Source organism: Somniosus microcephalus, chromosome 10 (genome assembly GCF_052327205.1).
Source record: "Somniosus microcephalus isolate GS21.2 chromosome 10, FLI_Smic_1.0, whole genome shotgun sequence".
Taxonomy (NCBI): Eukaryota; Metazoa; Chordata; class Chondrichthyes; order Squaliformes; family Somniosidae; genus Somniosus; species Somniosus microcephalus.
The window spans coordinates 218,316,356-218,333,143 of record NC_140996.1 but is presented as its reverse complement, the minus strand read 5'-3'; positions in this window follow the sequence as shown (position 1 = coordinate 218,333,143).

The window sequence follows — 16,788 nt, the reverse complement described above, 5'->3', positions numbered from 1 at the left end:
ATGTGGTGGCGGAATGGCTGTGCAGAGCGGTGGAATTGATTTGTATCATACAATGAAATGATCACGATGTTGTAAATGTTCTTAAGGTTCAATAAAGTATATTAATTTAAAAAAAGTGGCTAGCACTCTTGCCTCTGGGTCAGAAGGTTGGAGGTTCAAGTCCCACTCCAGGGACTTGAACACCAAAAAACGTGCACTGACACTCCAGTGCAGTGCTGAGGGAGTGCTGTACTGTCGGAGGTGCTGTCATTTGGATAAGATGTTAAACCAAGACTGCTCTCTCTGGATGTAAAAGACCCCATGGTACTATTTCAAAGAGCAGGGGAGTTATCCACGGTGTCCTGGCCAATTTTTATCCCTCAACCAACATAACAAAAAAACAGATTATCTGGTCATTATCACATTGCTGTTTGTGGGAGCTTGCTGTGTGCAAATTGGCTGCTGCGTTTCCTACAACAGTGACTACACCTCAGAAGTACTTCATTGGCTGTAAAGCGCTTTGAGATGTCCAGTGGTCGTGAAAGGCGCTATAGAAATGCAAGTCTTTTTCACGGTAGGCGGAGAACTTGCCTTTTCTCTTTTGGTTGAGAATCATTTTAAGAAGCAGGAGCCAGAGGATTATACTCTGATTTATGATAAAATAATAGAATGTTAAAACGCAAACGGGACCTTGAATGTAAATTCAGACCGAATTAGCTCATGATAATCTGCAAAATTGGCAGTTATCTTTATCTATATATATTTTTTCTTGTTTTCTCACATGTTAGCTGTTAATGTTGCTGCCATCATCATTCACACCTCATCTAGAGCCATCTTTTGTTTCTTAACTTGTCCCATTACCTCTCCTTTTGTCTCACACCATCATCCCTTTTGTCAGTCAATCTCTGCTGCCTTCCAGCCTATCACAGACCTTCCCTTTGTTCTTTCCTCCCCTCCTCCCTGCCTCTGCTTAAAGATCTCTCCTCCCTAATCTTTTCCAGTTCTGACGAAGGGTTCCACCCGAAACGTTCGGCTGAAAATTCAGTAGCCTTAGCGCCTCATGAGGCGCTAGAGGGCCTTGCGCCGGAGTTATGGCCAGTAGTGAAATTCCCTGGGGCCCTAAATCGGCGTTGCTCCGGTAGCGCTGCGCCGGCACCGATGGCGTCATCGGTGTGTGCAGCGTCCCGGTTGCCGTGGTAACCCGCCCAAACTCCGAAATTGAGTTGCGGCCGCCTCGCCCGTGGCAGCCGCAACCAGCGTTTTGTCAGAGGTGCCTTACTGCAGTTAGCGCCGACGCATTAAAGGCCCCGCGGCGGCCGGCCGCTTTCCCGCCGGCCGCCTGCCCGCAGCTCCCTCCCCGGACTTCTCTCCCCCCCCCCCCCCCGGAACAGATGCAAGCCCGGCACTTGTCCGAGGTGCCGGGCTCATTTTTAAGCAGATTTGCGCGGGCCGCGGCCGGGTGCAGGCAGCTCCTCCTTAACGGAAGGAGGAGGCCTGCACTTCCCCAGCCTGCCGCACCGCATCGGGTGCCGCAGCGCCGGAATTGCGGCGCGAAACAGCAGTTAGCGCCCTTTTCCAGGCGCTAAGACCCTTCAGTCGCTCCGGCAGCCGTTTGGGCGCGGCGCCACTGAATTTTTGGCACGCGCAGGGGACTTAGCGCCAGCACTAATTTCCGGCGCTAAAGCCCTGGCTAAGCCAAAACCCAATTTCTAGGCCGTTGACTCTGTTTCTCTCTCCTCGATGCTGCCTGACCTGCTGAGTGTTTCCAGCACTTTCTGTTGTTATTTCAGATTTCCAGCATCCGCAGTATTTTGCAATTGTAAAGAGTAATGGATCCCTTGTTGCAGTGGAGGTACGGACGGTGTAAATATATCGGCACTGTTCATCTGCTCTCAGTGAGATTGTAGAACTGTACAGCACAGAAGAAGACCATTCAGCCCATCGTGCCTCTGCCGGCTCTTTGAAAGAGCTATCCAATTAGTCCCACTCTCCCTGCTCCTTCCCTGTAACCCTGCAGTAGATGCTTTACTACTGATATTGTGGTCTGAACCTCAACCACATTCATTATGTTATTTGTTCAGCTCACTACATCATTCAGTGCAACATTTCACATATAATGGGCCACAATCGGCTGTAGGAGGAGTGAATCTAATGGCGTCTGGCGTTACTTAGACTTGCCCTTTGCACGCTTAGGTTTCTAAATGTTTTCGCGTGATGAGTTGCTGTAAGTGCTGATAACGGCGCAGCGAGGGGGAAACAGGGCATCTGGGGCCCGAGAGAACAGGGCAAGCAACTGTGCATCACCTGAACCAACTGGATTGAAGGATTCTGAAATTAACAGCACAAGGACTGAGAAGGAAGTGTAAATTAAAGAGGGTGAATTCAATGTCAAATCAGGTACAGAAAGAGAAATAAAGAAAGAGAGGGAAAGAAAGCTTGGATTAAGAGAGAGAGAAAAGAGACAAAAAGGAAAAGTAAAAAATAATTACATGAAAAATTTTACATTTTTTAAAATCTCCAACAATAATTAAAACCTGAAGGAATGAGACTCCACACTTGTAATAGTTCATTTTCCGTGCCAGAGAGGCTGACTGGCAGTAATTAACACTTATCACATTGTTAAGAGGGAACTTAGACTGAAATGGACAAGACTTGACTTTCTGAGATGAGTTTAGTTCGTATCTACCGAACAAATACAGCAACTTCACACCATTCAATGCGTTTCAATGGTGGGCCGGACAGCGAGATGTTGTATTCACAAAGCTAATGGCAGAGTGGTACAACTCGGACAGCAACGTTGAGTTTAACCTCGCATCTGCCTCTCACCTGAAGTTGCTGCAGCATTTACGCTTAAATAATGGCGAGCGCCTTTAGCCTCGCTGTTATTTCGGCAGCAGATTGCCGGCCAATGTTAATTTGACAGCGGAAGTTAAAAGTGGCAAGTTTAAAAGTTTAGGGCTAGATTTTCAGTTGCTTGCGCCAGCAGTTAGCGCCTTAAGAGAAGTGATTTTCGGGCGCTATGCGTGTAGCGCCCGGGCGCAGCGCAGTTTGCGCCCCGCCCCAAATTAAGTTGCCCGTTAGCGCCGGCGCAAAGTTTAGCGGCCGCCCGGATGCGCACGCAGAAAATGACGTCACATCCTCGTGCAACGCCCTTTGGCCGCCCCGAATCCAAACTTCAGTCGGACCGCCCCATTGTGCGGCTGGCGTCCAGAGCGTTTGTAAAATGGAACGCAACACACCCTGGGGAGCGCAAATTAAAGGGCACTCCTCCTGCACTATAAACGGCAGTCTGCATGTGTTGTGTGGAAGGATGCAGTGTGTTGTTCTGAATGGCGTATTTATGTTTCCCTCCTCCTCCTCCTCCTCCTCCTCCTCCTCCTCCTCCTCCTCCTCTTTTCCCCCCAGACTCTGCCTTTGAAAACAACACATGCGCCCTTCCCCTTTAAGAGCTCACTGGCACCAGAGTGTCTGCTGTGCGCTGCGCCCGAACTCGGGCGCTGCGCTCTGCACCGCCGGCTTAGCGCCTAAAGATAGTAGTGGGACGCCTCTTTTAGCGCTCCACCAACCTCTTAGGGCGAAGCCACTGAATTTCCGGCAACGGGGCGCTACTTTGGGGCGGGCGCTAAGGTTAGCGCCCCAAAACTGTCTATACTGAAAATCTAGCCCCATAACTTTTCAACGCTAGATTTTGATAAGCTGTCAACATTTTACGGAAACAAATACGCTGAAAGTTACCGTCCATATTCCCCACGGCTTAGTTGGTGCATGCGCTAACCAATGTAAAACTGAGGCAACACAAACCAAGAAAGTCACGGGCTTGATTCTTGGCCTGTGCGGAGTTAGCTGATTCGAGCCGGGACACTGGTAGAGGTGTGACAATTGGAAGCAGCATCCCCGGGCTCGGGACAGAAGATGTCCCCCAAGGTTCCTGTTTTGGACCATTGTCCTGCTTTAAAGTGCATATATGTGAATGCAAAGGTGAGGGAAATATTACGCTTAATTAGGTTGCACCTCCACACCACAGTCAAGCAGCTTACTGACACTCACAGTGAGTCCAGGCTCACACGGGAAGTATAGCTACTTGGGCAAGGTACTGAGGGCGGCTGGTACTTGTGGAACTAAACCCCACCACAAGTCAATGCGGTCACCAGTGCTGGGAAAAACAATAACTGCTGTTGGGTTCAGCATTGGCGTCAAGAGGAGGGAAGGAGTGCGTATCCTCCTGTTCGGACAATTACCATCTGTACCGTGTAGGACATGCAGTGGTTGAAGAACCGGGACAAGTGATCTAAGGTTCCAGCAAGTGGCGGTAGGAAAAGCAAGAAAAACCGCGGTGTTACACAAGGAAATAACGATCAAACAGCAGGAATGGTGTTACTCAGGCAGCGCCTGAATGGGAAAACGTCTGAGCCTCTGAGCAAAAACAGGAAGAAAAGCATCAAGGGAAATGGAGGTGATAGTAATGGGGGATGCAGTAAGATCCAATAACCTGACAACACTAGGGGCAGGAATTTAACTCAGGAGTCGGGTTGGAGGCGGGACTACAACTTTCGGGGTTGTAGTCCCGCCTCCATCGAGATGCAGCCAATCCATGCGATTTTAACTTGATTGACCTTGTTGAGCCCGCCCAGCGTTTATATCAGCGTTTCACGGCTGTTTGAAGCTGTCAAACACTGACAGTCTTACTTCTAACCTGAGTCCTTCTCCACAGACTCAGTTAGAAATCTCTCCTGCACAGTAAGCTGAAGGCTGTCACTTTTGACAGTTTGCAGCCATTCTGCTCTCTGTGCCGGTGAGATGAGGGACTCCCGGAACCTAAAGGAAGGAAGGCTGAAAAGGTAAGAAAAGGTATGTAAAACTTATTTAATCACTTTAGACACACCAAACACACTTACCTTTGCACTCATGCACACATCACTCATCTGAACACCGACATCTCGACCCCTCCAAATCCTTCAACCCGACGGCCCGCCTCCTCTAACTTGGCGTGGTTTGGAGCTGTCGGGAATCCCACACTTCAACCTTAAAAATAGGGATTAGGCTAAAAACTGCTTGTTAACTACCTGTTAACAGGCAGTTAATTGGCACTAATTCCTTCCTGCCTCGGGGAGGCGGGTCCCAGTGTGGGGCGGGTACCCGCCTCCTTTAAAACTGGCATGGAGGCGGGTTTGGGTGCGGGAAGGGGTCGGGACCCCCGATTTCAGGATTTTAACCCCCCCCCCCAACGCCTCCAATCCTGACTCCATGGCCCAATGAAAATCCTGCCCTAGCTGTCAAGTCTCACACATGAACTCTGGGCACTTGGTGGAGGTATCTAAAGGTGCCCATGGAATCATGCTCCAGGTAGGAGTCAGTGCCTCCCTGAGAGAAGGGCAGGGAAGAAAATGAGTGCACAAAAAGTAAAAGCACTTCTTTCTGACATGGCGGAGGAAGACGCTGGGGTAATTCTCTGAGTACGTGCTAGCGGTGGGGAACCGGTTGCAATTTTCCGGCCATGGATGTGGCCCACCTCCAGTGCGTGCTCGGAAAATTACCCATCGTTAACTAAACCTACATCTCAGCAGAGCCCTGCAGAGAGGGAAATTAAATTTAACTCACGCCAATCAATTAATGCCCATAGTTGAACATTACTTAACATAATAATTGGATATAAAATAAATGTAGTTTCAAGGTTTAAAAGAAAGACAACTTAGAATATAATTGAGTCACTGCTGGGTATAAAATACAAATAAATACACGTCAATACAAATAAAGGTACTCTTCAAAACCAGGACCAGAGTCCATCTGAAGATCTTTAAGTAGGAATGACTCTTACGTGATATCATTTCACTTCTCGCTACTTAACACTCCATTTCATATAAACTTCAGATTAAACATAGGAACATAGAAAACTGGGAGCAGGAGTCGGCCATTCGGCCCTTCGAGCCTGCTCCGCCATTCAATATGATCATGGCTGATCCTCTATCTCAATACCATATTCTCGCTCTCTCCCCATACCCCTTGATGCCTTGTATATCTAGAAATCTATCTATCTCCTTCTTAAATATATTCAGTGACTTGGCCTCCACAGCCTTCTGTGGTAGAGAATTCCACAGGTTCACCACCCTCTGAGTGAAGAAATGTCTCCTCATCTCAGTCCTAAATGTCCTACCCCGTATCCCGAGACTGTGACCCCTCGTTCTAGACCCCCCCAGCCAGGGGAAACATCCTCCCTGCATCCAGTCTGTCTAGCCCTGTCAGAATTTTATACGTTTCAATGAGATCCCCTCTCATTCTTCTAAACTCTAGTGAATACAGGCCTAGTCGACCCAATCTCTCCTCATACGACAGTCCTGCCATCCCAGGAATCAGTCTGGTGAACCTTCACTGCACTCCCTCTATGGCAAGTATATCCTTTCTTAGGTAAGGAGAACAAAACTGCACACAGTACTCCAGGTGTGTGTTAAGTCTGTGTGTTCCAATTATGGTTAATATGAATCACTGCACACAGACCACAAGAATAACTTTAACAGGTCTTTACTAGTCGAAGGTAAGGGCTGAACTGCCCAATAAATCATTACACAGCACTTATATACCGGTGTGGTCACCACCGGTATTACAGTATACAGCAGCCAAGATAAAGTAGTGCATCTCTTAAAATAGTTCTCTTAAAGGTGGAACGGTTACATACACCACAATCCTCCCTTTTTAGCTTAACAGTATATATTCCCCATTAACATAACATAATAACATATATACACAACTTCATGTAAAAACAGTTCACAGATTCAGTCTCTGAGGAGGCCTCCTGATCCGAGATGGATAACGCCTTTCAGGGGTCTCTGGTTCTCGTTGCTGGGGTGACTCATCTAGTTGATCCCCTATGGATAGGACATCATCATCATCATCAGGTATATTCACTTCTGAGGTAGATGCTTCAGGTTCACTAACTTCCTCCACGGTTGTCTCTGTCATAACCATGGGCTCGACCCTTGTTCTCAATCCCACCAGTTGGTCAGCATAACGCCGTATTACATTTTCACCAACATCTACCGTGTACATCAGGGGTCCTTGTCTGGCCCGAATTGTTCCAGATTGCCATTTCTCGTTTTTATAGTCCCTGGCTAACACCGGTTGTCCTATTTCAAAACTCCGAGTGGGCTTGTTATTGATATGCTGGAACTATTTGTTTTCGACTTCCCTCCGCACATTTGGTTTTAACAAGTCCAACCTGGACTGCAACCTCCTGTTAAAGAACATCATGGCAGGACTTTGGTTTGTTGTTGCATGGGTGGCGTTTCGATATGCCAGTAGGAAATTGTCCACCTTGTGTTGCAGTGGAATCTGATCTTCGCTCATGGCCTTTATTGCCTTTTTGAACATCTGTACAAACCTCTCGGCCAGCCCATTCGTAGCTGGATGATATGGGGCAGAGGTATAATGTTTCACCCCATTCTTCTTCAGGAATTTCTGGAATTCCTCTGACACGAACTGTGGTCCGTTGTCTGAACATATTTGCTCTGGCAATCCATTTCTTGCAAATATCGTTCTTAGCACCGCGATCGTCTTCTCCGAGGTAGTGGTAGTCATTTTAATTACTTCTGGCCATTTAGAATGTGCGTCCACCGCAATTAAAAACATGGAATCCATGAATGGACCAGCAAAGTCAATATGTACACGTTGCCATGGGGTTGAAGGCCATTCCCATGGATGCAACGGTGCAATTGGAGGTGCATTTTGGACTTTTTGGCACCCTGAGCAGCTTTTCGTCAGATCCTCTATCTGTTGGTCGATACCCGGCCACCACACATAAGCCCTAGCAAGGCTTTTCATCTTGACCCCCCCCCAGATGACCTTCATGTAGTTCTTTTAGAACTCTCTCTCTTAACTTAGGAGGGATAATCACCCTTGTTCCATACATCAATGTTCCCTGGCAGATGGACAGCTGTTCTCGTCTTGCTGAGAATGCCGGTAACAGTGGATCACCATGGGCTGGCCATCCCTTTACTGTCAATTCGTAGACCCGGGACAGTGTCGGGTCATTCCTAGTCTCCCTTTCAATATTTGCATTGGTGACAGGTAAACATTCGATGATGGTCGAGTGAAATAACTCCACCGGGTCAACCGTCGGTGCCTCCTCCTCAGTAGGTAGTGGCAGGCGCGACAGCCCATCAGCATTACCATGCTGCTTTGTACCTTTGAATTCTATCTGATATTGATGTGCCCCTAGGAAAAGGGACCATCTCTGGAGCCTCTGTGCTGTCATCACCGAAACACCCTTCTTAGGGTTAAAAATGGATACCAACGGCTGGTGGTCTGTCAGCAGTGTAAACTTCTGGCCCTGCAGGTAATGATTAAACTTCTTTACTCCCCACACAAGGCTGAGAGCCTCCCTATCTATCTGAGCATAGTTGCGCTCAGCGGAGGTCAATGATCTGGATGCAAATGCGACTGGCCTTTCCAAGCCATTTGGCAACTTGTGTGAGAGTACTGCTCCAATACCATAAGGAGAAGCATCACAAGCTAAACGAATAGGTAGCGTTGGGTTGAAGTGAGCCAACACTTCCTCTGAGGTGATCAATGCCTTGCTTTTGCGAAAGGCCTTCTTACAGTCCTCGCTCCACTTCCATGGTACTTCTTTCTGCAGAAGAGCGTTCAGCGGGTGCAGCACCGTGGATAGATTTGGCAGAAACTTATGGTAATAGTTAATCAACCCTAGGAACGACCTCAACTGGGATACATTTTCCGGAGCGGGAGCCTTCACAACAGCTTCGATCTTGTCAGGTGACTTGTGCAGCCCCTCCTGGTCAATGACATGACCACAGTACGAGATCCGTTTCTGAAAGAACTCACATTTCTGGCGATTAACTCGAAGTCCATATTCCTTCAATCTGGTGAGCACCAGTTTCAAATTTGCAAGGTGTTCCTCATCGTCATCTCCTGTAATCAGGATATCGTCCAAGTAACATTGAGTGCTTGGAATTCCCTGTAATACCTGCTCCATGGCCCTCTGCCAAATTGCTGGAGCCGAAGCCACTCCAAAAACCAGTCTATTATATCGATACAAGCCTCTGTGCGTGTTGATTGTGAGATACTGGCGCGACTCTTCCTCAACTTCCATCTGTAAGTACGCTTGCGCCAGGTCTATCTTGGTGAAGTGTTTCCCGCCAGACAATGAAGCAAAGATATCCTCAATCCGCGGAAGCGGATATTGCACCGTGTGAAGCACCGGATTAACCGTGATCTTGAAGTCTCCACAGATGCGGACCTTCCCCGGTTCCCCTGGCTTGTTACTCGATGAACGCTTCATGCCTCGGGCGACTGTCTGTGTGGAGTTTGCACATTCTCCCCGTGTTTGCGTGGGTTTTCTCCGGGTGCTCCGGTTTCCTCCCACAGTCCAAAGATGTGCGGGTTAGGTTGATTGGCTATGATAAATTGACCCTTAGTGTTAGGGGGATTAAATATGTGGGGTTACAGGGATAGGGTGGGATATGTGTTGGTGTAGGGGTTACGGGGTTCGGGTGGGATATGTGTCGGTGCAGGCTCGATGGGCCGAAATGGCCTCTATCTGCACTGTGGGGTTTCTGTGATTCTGTGATTCTGTGATTCATGATGGGAACAATGGGCGTGGCCCACTCACTCCAGTCCACCTTAGACAGTACTCCTGAACATTCTAGCCCTTCCAGCTCAGCTTCCACAGCAGGTCGTATCGCATAAGGTACCGGTCTGGCTTTGAAAAATTTTGGGTTTGCATGTTCTGCAATCTTGATTTTTGCCTTAATTCCTCTCAGTGTTCCCAGTCCCTGTTGGAACACCTCTTTAGCCTCATCCAATATTCTGGACAATCGTTCAGGTTTGACATCTTTTTTTCCGGAATCTACCGTTATTGCTTTTAGGGAGTGCCAGTCCATATTTATTTTCCTGATCCACTCCCGTCCCAGAAGTGGTGGACCTCCTCAGGTAGTACATATAAGCCCATTCCTTGGTGTTCTTTGCCCTTGTGTACCACCTTGACTTTTATCTTTCCGATGGGGTATACTCTTTGCCCCGTGTATGTCTGCAATACTATCTCCGTATCCCGTAGGGGAATATGTGTGAATAACCTTTTGTAATCTTGCTTATTCATGACCGTCAACGCCGATCCGGTGTCCAATTCCATCTTCACTTGGACTCCTGCTATCTGAAGTGTGACCCAGATAGTTTGTAGGTCAGCTTCCTTACTCACATTGTGAATTCTCAGACTACCCAGTTCCTTGCTGTTGGAGTCTGAATCCGAATTCTGTTCATCCGAACTCTTCTCAGCCACCTTATGTACCTTTCTGCACTTTTCCTGCGGTGACTTTTTGTTGCTGGTCTTCTTTCCTGACCGGCATACTTTAGCTATGTGACCAAGCTTGCCATATTTTCTACATTCCTGATTTTTAAACCAGCATTGGTTCTGATCGTGTGTTGTCTTTCCACAACGATAACATTTCGCTGTACCCAAAGCCATTTGATCTGCGCTGAGTACCGCTGCCTTCAGCTGCATTTCCGCAGTGCCTCTCGCTGTGGCTTCGTGCGATGCTGCAATAGTGACAGCCTTATCAAGTGTAAGATCATTCTCTTCAAGCAGCCGCTTTTGTGTTCCTTCTTTCGACAATCCACACACAAATTTGTCTCTCAGTGCCTCTGTCAGTCTTTCCCCAAACTGACAGTATTTCGCTAGCTTACGCAGTTCAATTAAATACTCCGCGTTGCTTTCCTCTTTCAGTTGCGTTCTCGCATAAAATTTAAATCGTTCCGCTAACATCAGCGGTGTGGGGTTCAAATGATTTCTCAGGACAGCAACAATATTAGCGAAAGCCTGATCCGCCGGTTTAGCTGGTGATAGAAGACGCTTCAATAGCCCGTATGTCTTCGCACCCATTGAGTTTAGTAAGGTTAGTGCTTTATCTTCATCTGATATTTTATTTGCCTTACAATAAATCTCTATGCGTTCTACATACGTGGCCCAATCTTCAACATCGGGATCGAAATCGTTGATGTTACCACGCTTAGGCATCCTCGCAATCTTCTTGAGAAACAAAAAGAAATTTTTTTTTTTTTCAAAATGGCGGTTTCCCGCGCTTGTCTTCTTCCCCCGCCTACGAAAATGGTGGCTTCCAGCGTTTGCCTTTCTCCCCCGCTGGCTGTAATGGCGATTGCCGTATTGCTGCGTTCGCCCTCCCCAGCGGTTCTCAAATCGTGCCTCCCAGCCCCTCTTGCAGTCCGGTCCTTTCCACCGGCTGCGGCTGAGTTCTCCGCGGTTTTTTTTAAATTTTCTCCCGCGCCTTACGCTGTCCCGGTCGCTGCGCCTCGCAGCCTCGGTAGCTGCCCGGCCTTTTTCACCGGTCGCGGTCGAGCTTTCTCTCGACGCTGTTGCGTCTCCCAGCCCGCTTGCAGCCCGGTCTTTTACACAGGCTGCGTTTGCATTGACCGCGGCTCCCATGCCTTACGCTGCCCCAGTCTCAGCGCCTCTGGCCCCGACTTCTGTCCGGCTCTTTTCCCTGGCCGTGGTCGAGTTCTCCGCCCTTATATCCTCCGTTTTCCCTCCCCTACTCCACAGCCAACGTGGCCGACTTGCTGCTCGTCGCTGATCGGCTTACCCACCACCGTGGTAGAAGGGATGATCACTGCCTGTCGCTGATGGAAGGCTTCATGTCAGGATTCTTCCTTTGCTCTTCAGACCCGAGTCTTTTCGCAGCAGGATGATGAGGGCGGATGCCTCTTCTCGACGCCTGTTAAACTGCCTTGGATGTATCTCTGCCACAGGGTAAGATCGTACTCGTCGCCACTGTTAAGTCTGTGTGTTCCAATTATGGTTAATATGAATCACTGCACACAGACCACAAGAATAACTTTAACAGGTCTTTACTAGTCGAAGGTCAGGGCTGAACTGCCCAATAAATCATTACACAGCACTTATATACCGGTGTGGTCACCACCGGTATTACAGTATACAGCAGCTAAGATAAAGTAGTGCATCTCTTAAAATAGTTCTCTTAAAGGTGGAACGGTTACATACACCAGGTGTGGTCTCACCAAGGCCCTGTACAACTGTAGTAAGACATCCTTGCTCCTGTACTCAAATCCACTTGCAATGAAGGCCAACATACCATTTGCCTTCCTAACTGCTTGCTGCACCTGCATGTTTGCTTTCAGTGACTGGTGTACAAGGACACCCAGGTCCCTTTGTACATCAGCATTTCCCAATCTATCCCCATTTAAATAATACTCTACCTTTCTGTTTTTCCTACCGAACTGGATAACTTCACATTTATCCACGTTATACTGCATCTGCCATGTATTTTCCTACATGACAGGGTGTCAGCCTTATCATTAAGCCACACCTTGGCCTCTCCCCCTACTCCTTCCCACCCTTTCCTCCTTTAAGCACCTCAGCCCTGTACCTCCCCTGGTATAGCCTCCGTCTTTGCCCCCTCAAGTCAAGCATATCTGCTGCACAAGTGGTCTTGGCAATGATCGGCAGATCTGGCTCGACCACTTCAAGTAGTGCCATGCTTCACTCTCCTCAGCAAAAGCCGCCCGTTACCCCCAGGAAGGTAAGGACAACCTCAGGCTCCTTGATGAACTGCCTCCTTAAAACCCCCTCCCTCTCCCTCCACCCTCACCTCAAATATCAAATGCGAGGCTCTAACAGATTTCTTGATCTTCAAGACCGAGACCATCCATGCAGCTGCCTCCACCACTTCCTCGTCTTCACTGCACCAGCCTGAGGGTGGAGGCTTAATCCGGAAGGCCTCATAGTGTGTGCCAAAGTAACAGAAAGAGGTAGCTGGCAGGCTGCTTTAAAAAAAAAAAAAATGTTCTTTTGAAGAAATGTCTTTCTCTACTTGCCCTAAGGCCCCCTCCGCCAACCTTTGAACACCGGACAGTGACGCCTGCATCTGGCAATGAAAGAGCGCCAACAGCGGGAAACATTGCCAAGATTTGAACTCATAACAACTAGGGCCCTTTATATTACAGTACGTGCCCCTTTATATTACAGTACGTGCCCCTTTATATTACAGTACGTGCCCCTTTATATTACAGTACGTGCCCCTTTATATTACAGTACGTGCCCCTTTATATTACAGTACGTGCCCCTTTATATTGCAGTACGTGCCCCTTTATATTACAGTACGTGCCCCTTTATATTACAGTACGTGCCCCTTTATATTGCAGTACGTGCCCCTTTATATTGCAGTACGTGCCCCTTTATATTACAGTACGTGCCCCTTTATATTGCAGTACGTGTCCCTTTATATTACAGTACGTGCCCCTTTATATTGCAGTACATGCCCCTTTATATTACAGTACGTGCCCCTTTATATTACAGTACGTGCCCCTTTATATTACAGTACGTGCCCCTTTATATTGCAGTACATGCCCCTTTATATTACAGTACGTGCCCCTTTATATTACAGTACGTGCCCCTTTATATTGCAGTACGTGTCCCTTTATATTACAGTACGTGCCCCTTTATATTACAGTACGTGCCCCTTTATATTGCAGTACGTGCCCCTTTATATTACAGTACGTGCCCCTTTATATTGCAGTACATGCCCCTTTATATTACAGTACGTGCCCCTCTATATTACAGTACGTGCCCCTTTATATTACAGTACGTGCCCCTTTATATTGCAGTACGTGCCCCTTTATATTACAGTACATGCCCCTTTATATTACAGTACGTGCCCCTTTATATTACAGTACGTGCCCCTTTATATTACAGTACGTGCCCCTTTATATTGCAGTACGTGCCCTGTTATATTGCAGTACATGCCCCTTTATATTACAGTACGTGCCCCTTTATATTGCAGTATGTGCCCCTTTATATTACAGTACGTGCCCCTTTATATTACAGTACGTGCCCTTTTATATTGCAGTACGTGCCCCTTTATATTGCAGTATGTGCCCCTTTATATTGCAGTACATGCCCCTTTATATTACAGTACGTGCCCCTTTATATTACAGTACGTGCCCCTTTATATTGCAGTACGTGCCCCTTTATATTACAGTATGTGCCCCTTTATATTGCAGTACGTGCCCCTTTATATTACAGTACGTGCCCCTTTATATTGCAGTGCGTGCCCCTTTATATTGCAGTACGTGCCCCTTTATATTGCAGTACGTGCCCCTTTATATTACAGTACGTGCCCCTTTATATTGCAGTGCGTGCCCCTTTATATTGCAGTACGTGCCCCTTTATATTGCAGTATGTGCCCCTTTATATTACAGTACGTGCCCCTTTATATTGCAGTACGTGCCCCTTTATATTGCAGTACGTGCCCCTTTATATTACAGTACGTGACCCTTTATATTACAGTACGTGCCCCTTTATATTGCAGTACATGCCCCTTTATATTGCAGTACGTGCCCCTTTATATTGCAGTACGTGCCCCTTTATATTGCAGTACGTGCCCCTTTATATTGCAGTACGTGCCCCTTTATATTGCAGTATGTGCCCCTTTATATTACAGTACGTGCCCCTTTATATTACAGTACGTGCCCCTTTATATTGCAGTACATGCCCCTTTATATTGCAGTACATGCCCCTTTATATTGCAGTACGTGCCCCTTTATATTACAGTACGTGCCCCTTTATATTACAGTACGTGCCCCTTTATATTGCAGTGCGTGCCCCTTTATATTACAGTGCGTGCCCCTTTATATTGCAGTACATGCCCCTTTATATTGCAGTACGTGCCCCTTTATATTACAGTACGTGCCCCTTTATATTGCAGTACGTGCCCCTTTATATTACAGTACGTGCCCCTTTATATTGCAGTACGTGCCCCTTTATATTACAGTACGTGCCCCTTTATATTGCAGTACGTGCCCCTTTATATTACAGTACGTGCCCCTTTATATTGCAGTACGTGCCCCTTTATATTACAGTACGTGCCCCTTTATATTGCAGTATGTGCCCCTTTATATTACAGTGCGTGCCCCTTTATATTGCAGTACATGCCCCTTTATATTGCAGTACGTGCCCCTTTATATTACAGTACGTGCCCCTTTATATTGCAGTACGTGCCCCTTTATATTACAGTACGTGCCCCTTTATATTGCAGTACGTGCCCCTTTATATTACAGTACGTGCCCCTTTATATTGCAGTATGTGCCCCTTTATATTACAGTGCGTGCCCCTTTATATTGCAGTGCGTGCCCCTTTATATTGCAGTGCGTGCCCCTTTATATTGCAGTACATGCCCCTTTATATTGCAGTACATGCCCCTTTATATTGCAGTACGTGCCCCTTTATATTACAGTACGTGACCCTTTATATTACAGTACGTGCCCCTTTATATTGCAGTACATGCCCCTTTATATTGCAGTGCGTGCCCCTTTATATTACAGTGCGTGCCCCTTTATATTACAGTACGTGCCCCTTTATATTACAGTACGTGACCCTTTATATTACAGTACGTGCCCCTTTATATTGCAGTACATGCCCCTTTATATTGCAGTGCGTGCCCCTTTATATTACAGTGCGTGCCCCTTTATATTGCAGTACATGCCCCTTTATATTGCAGTGCGTGCCCCTTTATATTACAGTGCGTGCCCCTTTATATTGCAGTACATGCCCCTTTATATTGCAGTACGTGCCCCTTTATATTGCAGTGCGTGCCCCTTTATATTACAGTACGTGCCCCTTTATATTACAGTACATGCCCCTTTATATTGCAGTGCCTGCCCCTTTATATTGCAGTACGTGCCCCTTTATATTACAGTACGTGCCCCTTTATATTGCAGTACGTGCCCCTTTATATTGCAGTACATGCCCCTTTATATTGCAGTGCCTGCCCCTTTATATTACAGTGCGTGCCCCTTTATATTGCAGTACGTGCCCCTTTATATTACAGTACGTGCCCCTTTATATTGCAGTACGTGCCCCTTTATATTACAGTGCGTGCCCCTTTATATTGCAGTACGTGCCCCTTTATATTGCAGTACATGCCCCTTTATATTGCAGTACGTGCCCCTTTATATTGCAGTACATGCCCCTTTATATTGCAGTACGTGCCCCTTTATATTACAGCACTGTCACTCAGCAAACGTTGGCACTCTGTTATTCGTCAGAAAAAATGAAAGTTGCAGTCAGCACATCTAAACAGCTACATTTGCTAACTTTGATAAGTGATGTTAGTATGAGGGAATCAAATACTTTCCATTTTGGGATCCTAGATTCCCAATACTATAGCAATGTCTCTTTTAATGTAACGTACAAGACACATCTGTAATTGCATCTATGGAAAATGAACTGCCACAATGGCATTATGTTTGGAATTGCCCAACTACAGTATGATAGTACCACCAAGTGGTCAAACAGTGTCGCTCTGCTCCTTAGAACCCGGGCTCAGATTTACACAGAATGTATCAGACGTCTTTTTAAACATCAAAATTAAGTGCCATGGCCACCTTTATAGCTACTATCAGTGACGTTCCTAGTTGTGAGCTTGTCGTCAGGGTCTTCCTGAAGCAACTGGCACAGGTCAGTAATCTGTCGCCCCGCTATACCTGAGCTTCCAGAGGCATTGCTCTTCACTCATGGTCAGGTAGCTGTTCCTGGCCTTGTAAATGCAGGGGGTGCTTTAATAAACAGAGTGACATGAATCAGTCATTCATGAAAGAAAGACATACGAAATAATACTGAGCGGCCTGCGGGTGGCGCTGTCCAGGGAGAGTATAAATACTCGGGCACAGGCCCAGTTGTCCCCAGTGTCCTGGTCAATATTTATCACTCAATCAACATCACTAAAACAGATTATCTGACCATTATCACATTGCTGTTTGTGGGAGCTTGCT